Source organism: Ornithodoros turicata, chromosome 1, assembly GCF_037126465.1.
Source record: "Ornithodoros turicata isolate Travis chromosome 1, ASM3712646v1, whole genome shotgun sequence".
In the NCBI taxonomy this organism is placed as follows: domain Eukaryota; kingdom Metazoa; phylum Arthropoda; class Arachnida; order Ixodida; family Argasidae; genus Ornithodoros; species Ornithodoros turicata.
Window position 1 is genome coordinate 121,831,716 of NC_088201.1, and position 6,000 is coordinate 121,837,715.

Here is a 6,000-nt window from a genome sequence, read left to right on the forward strand (position 1 = left end):
ACAGTCTGATCTCATCATGATTCTTGCTCACATAGGTACGTTACTGTAACACTATTTTTTGTGTCTATTTAGTACGCTCCGTTGGACTGCAAGTGTCATGGTTGATGTATCCCTGGCGTGTTTGTAATCACTGCCTACTGTGACAGTGTCATTAGGTGTGTTTCATGCAATAATTACTACCACTGTGGCGTATGTAGTACCCTAACGAAGACTACTCTGAAAGCCATGTCGATCTCGCAACATGGTTGTGTAATACGGCCCGTGTAGCGCCTATAGGGGCGCCACAAGCGAATCCCCAAGCGGCACACTGACACTTTTCCCGGGGCTCGTAGCACACTCCGCGGTGCTGCCGCTATGCGGCCTGCTGCATTATGTTTACCGTAAGCACCTCGATATTCCGAACACAAAAGCAGTAAGCTATCCAGTTCGAGAAAGACTACGACTGCAGAGCGCAGAGATGTGGCACGTGTATAATATTACTGCACCAGCCATGGCTGTGCTGCACGCCCGATAGTGTTATCGTGAAAGACGCCAGGGCCACGAAATTAAAGAAACTCCATGTTGTGCTCGCTCTCACTTTTCTCGAATCTGCATATATTTTAGTACGCATTTTAGAATTTGTACACTCACAAGAAGTGTTTCATTTGTGTTTATGGGCACCGTGCACTAGCTGGAGGGCGCTGCGCTCGCTTGATCGACAGCGACACCCGTGGCGATTTCGTGCGCAATGGTCTGGTACTAACGCCGTATCGACGCCGGCGCCTTCGCCTTCGTTTTTGTTTGTTTGTTTGAAAACGGATATGTAATGATAATAACGTTTCATTAGTGCTAAAGAACGGCCACAGCAGCCTTCGTATAGGCGTACATAGCATCAGACACATTGTCGCAAACTGCAACATAGAAGCAGCCAGAAATATCATGCAAAAGAAAAACACGACATAAATTATGCTAAAAAATAAAGCAGAAATCAACAAGAGTATAAAGAAGAAACAGATATTTGCTGTTCGACAAACGCATGATTACTTTCTATTCTTTTTTTTTTTTTGACGGATAGGAAGGAGCAAAGAACCACTTGTATACCGAGATCGCAGATTTGGCAACGATAATAACATCATAGGGACAGAATGTACCTACATAAAATGATAACGGGTTGCAAAACGCAGCTTGAGGAGGACAAATACTTCCCATAATATTATAATTCACATAAATATTCCCCTGTGTTCGCATGCACGCTGTATGGAAGACCAGGCTTCCAAAAGCCAGTCTCTGCCGGCATGCCGCAAAATTAGGGTCCGAGTAAAAGGGATAAATACTGTCTGACACATAGCAGACCTTATTTTAAGCCAAGCTCCACTATATTCATTGGTCATTGTATTTCACAATTGTATCACGAAAGCTGCTGTGCTATAAGTCCGCATCGTGACGCTCAACTGGTCACTGACAAATATACTAAATGCACGAAATGAGTTAGAAACAACGGATTTTTTTCGTTATAAACAAACATAAACAAACGGTTCGAGCAGGAAGTTGCCGTGAAAGCGCTCTCTCAAATACGTGACCGGCGGGACGATACAACGAGAAGGACGAAAGCCTTACGGCAAGTTGCCTCTCTTTCACACTAACTTGGTCGTCGTGGCAGATTACAACATATAATTATTTTCGATTTTATCTTCTCCTTTGACTTTCTATGCAGGCAGCTTCAAATTAATCGCTCTTTTCCAACGGCGAAACTAGCACACTAAAGCACAGCACTGCTAGACACTGCTGGCTGCTACCAGGGCATTACGCACCGTTTCCCCTCGAGGGGCCGCTGCCGTCGACAGAAAACTCTAGCGCACGGTGCTCATAATCGGGATTGCCTAACAGGCCTGGCCTAGCAGTCCCATATTTAACAGCGTTAATGTATGGTGTTAATAAAGATTTTTCAATTTTAATTTGCACGCCGTGCTCTTCCTGTACTACCTCTTTCTATGTTTCCGGAAGCTCTTGTGGTAGCGTACTACAGGAACACTTTGTTAATTCATATAGATATTTGTTAATTAATTAGTATTCACGCACTGCCACCTTTGAGTATTTTCGGTGATTTTGCCGCATGCACGTGTCATTTATTCTGTACGTAAATGCCCCTGTGACCATCCGACTGCAGAAACATTCCTATATTCCTCGAGTTAGTGCAATGATAATGAAAACAGAAAACAAAAACACCATGTCACACCGTTACGTCGCATTGCACATCGACATTTCGAAGCCATATGAAATCGCATTTGCAACCCTTTGGGCTTGGACCATTTACTCAAGAAGAACAGCTTTTCCAAAAATAAACCTTCGTCACACTGGCAGAACGTGAACAATGACGGATAGAAGGGCGACCATTGGCCAGCAAATTTCGTAGCCTCTATCCTCCGCGGTGGCCTGAAAACTTTTGTTTCACCCGGGATTTTCCATTCTGCAGCGGGGCTCCACGTGGAGAGGGCATCAAGCTTGGCGTGCGATTCACCATGGCATTTCCATTCCTCGTGGTCAAGCGTCACAGGTTTGTCGTTGATTAGCTTTGGTATATTGGGTTGCGTTAGCTGCGTAGCTCCCTGTAGTTTGCTGAGGAAATTCTTGTGCTCGCAGACTCATACTATCCGGAAATTATCGTGAACGTTCTTTTCGTTTTTTTTTGTTTTTTTTGCAACTGCGAAGGTTCGATAAGGCCCGTCAGGTGCTTGGAGAATGTTATGATTGCGCATTTTCCATGATTCCGCTATCAGATGTTCTTTCGGGTCTTATCTTGTTGACATGTTTTTATCTACCTGTTTCCTGTAGCCGCAAGGCGGTTTCCGTCGACGGATTCCTTAAAAGGAAGTTTTGAGTAATAAAGGGTTGTTGTTGGTTTGGAACGAGATACGATGGTCCCTCCTTTGATCGGCGGCTCGCGACATAACAAGGTGGCGACGAGCGTGAACTACGCATTGCGGGCAGTATGAGCGTCTTCAGTCTGCAACCGCCGGCCCCGTTCCTTCCATTGCCGGGCGAGCCAGAGACTCCCTGGGAGCTGTGCGCAGTGTCTTCTTGAATTACCTGACAGCCGTTCAGGATGCGACGTTTACACCGACACGGAAGAAGGCACTCCTTATACATTGCTTGGGCCCGGAGCGACAACGCATATTCTAAGCGTTGGATACGACGTCCGTTCCAGAACCAGAAGGTAAAAGTGACGGCGAGGCGCCAGACTTGCTGGCGCAGGCGTTGAGCATCCTCGACAAGAGATTCAAGAGTGCGTCTAACCTTGCGGTACTTAGGCACCAGTTCCGTGCGAGACGGCAGCGACTTGATGAATCCACACAAGCCTTTGTGGGAGAATTGAAGTGTCTCGCCGCGAAGTGCAACTACGGAACTTTTGAAAATGAGGCCATAAAGGACCAGCTACTAGAAGGCACGGCGGTCCCTGGACTACGTGAACGACTTCTACTGGACGGTGGTCGTCTTTCACTGGAAGACGCAGTTGCGATGGCTACCTCATACGAAGATGGCACGAAAGCGGCAAAAGAATTCCAGCGACCGACAGAAGCTCAGAACATCGACGGGAGACCTCCGTACAGGAGGGGCAACCCGGAAAGGAAAATTGCAGACAAGAACTACTCAGCGTCCAGACCAACGCATAGACTAACGGGTAAGCGGTTGACGTGCTTCCGCTGTGGACAAGTGGGACATTTTGCCAACGATGGCAAGCGCAAAGCAATCGGGAAGAAGTGCAGAAAATGCGGCAAAGTAGGCCATTTTATGAAGATGTGGACACTGTTGAGTCTGAAGAGAAATTTATGGTCCTAAAAATCGGCGATGGACATGAAGAGAAGATATGTGTCGAAGTAGCCGTAGACGGTGTTCCCGTGAACATGACAGTGGATACTGGGTCAGCGGCGTCATTGATTAGCCAGAGCGTTTATAATAAGCTACGCCGCAAGCAACCGTTGTCGAAGCCTCCACGTCGGCTTGTGAATTACAGTGAAGAGCAAATACCGGTACAGGGCTGCTTTCAAGCCAAGGTCGATTTTAACGGCAAGTATGCAACAATCTTGTTCTACGTTGTATCACGAGGAGCAAACTTACTAGGAAGGGATGCCGTAAAGTTACTTAACATCTATATCCACGGAGAGTCTCTTCAGTGTCTGCATGTCAGCAGTTGTGACGTCTTGCCACCGGACCTGAGAAAGGAATTTGGACACCTGTTCGACAGCCGTATCGGGTTAGCCAGAGGGTTAACGTACAAGGTGCAACAAAAGGAGGGTGTGAACCCAGTAGCATCGAAGTTGCGTCGCCTACCCCTGAAACTTAGAGAACAAGTATCTCAAGAGTTAAAGAGACTAGAGCACGAGGGCACCATAGAACCAGTAGATGCATCACAGTGGGTGGCGCCAATCGTGGTGATCCAGAAGAAGGATGGCAGCATCCGGTTGTGTGTTGACCTGCGGGAAGTCAACAAAGCAGTTGTGGCCGACTCCTATTCACTACCATACATCGAAGAACTTCTCAATTCCTTGTCCGGAGCAAAGCATTTTGCCAAGATAGATCTGGCACCTGCGTACTAACAGGTCGAACTGCACAAAGATAGCAGACATTTGACTACTTTCATTACACACGAAGGACTCTACAGGTTCCGTCGAGTATGCTCCGGACTTGCGTCGGCACCATCTGTGTTCCAGAAGCTTATGGCTCATCTTCTGCGAGACTGTCCGGGAGTCGTCGTCTACCTTGATGATATTGTAGTTTTTGGCAGCACCAGGAAGGAGTACCGGCAAAACCTGCGAACTGTCCTCGAAAGAATAGCATCAGCGGGGTTGACCCTGAATAAGAAATGCGTATTTGATACGGAAGAAATTCAGTTCCTTGGACATCGACTGTGCTCCGGAGGAATTTTGCCTCTTCAATCGAAGATTGATGCCATAAGTGAAGCCCCGGTGCCACAGAATGTGGAAGCGCTCCGCTCATTCCTTGGACTCGTTGGTTATTATGCGCGCTTTATACCGCGCTATGCCCACGTTGTGGAACCACTACGTAAACTCTTGAGGAAGGGCACGGCCTTCGAGTGGAGCAAGGAAGCCGGAGATGCCTTCATTAATGTGAAGCGATTGCTCGCAGCAGCTGGCCTGTTGTCCCCATTTGACCCTCGGTTACCCGTCATTGTGACCACAGATGCTTCGAGATATGGTATTGGAGCCGTGCTACAGCAGAAAGCCAAGAATGAGCTGCGCACCATCGCCTTTGCGTCACGGACTCTGTCTGACGCAGAACGGAACTATTCAACAGGGGAACGTGAAGCACTCGCATGCGTCTGGGCATGTGAAAAGTGGCATGTGTATCTGTGGGGCAGACACTCCTCATTGCGGACGGACCATCGAGCGCTCGTCACTCTTCTCGCAACTCGGGGGCAGGGTCGGAGACCATTGTGCGGTGGACGGCACGGCTTCTCAATTACCAGTTCACCGTGGAACACGAAAAGGGTTCGGAGAACATCATTGCAGATGCCCTATCAAGATTGCCACAGCCAGGTAACGAAGAAACGAAATTTGAAGAAATCGGCGTATCGTGGGTTTCGTCTTGCTTAACCAAGGCTGAAGTTCAGCGTGCTACGGAGGAAGATCGTCTACTGCAAGCGGTCATGGACTACGTGAAAACGTCATGGCCTTTCAAACGGGATCTGCAAGAAGATGAAGCATCGTTTTACAAGTTGCGGGACGAACTCTCTTTATTCGACGGACTGCTCTTTAGGGGGGAGAGACTGGTCATCCCCAAGTCGTTGACGTCAAGAGTGATCGCACGAGTCTCACCCATGCATCGTCGGGACCAAACAGAGGATACGTGAGGCTTACTGGTGGAAGGGCCTGGATCGCGAAGTCGAGGAGTACGTCAAGGACTGTGGGGTTTGCCAGGCAGCAGACAAGTCCGCCAAGACCGCTCCTGCGCCGTCGCAGCCTGTTCCTCTACCTCGAGGACCCTGGCAGAAGCTGGTCATCG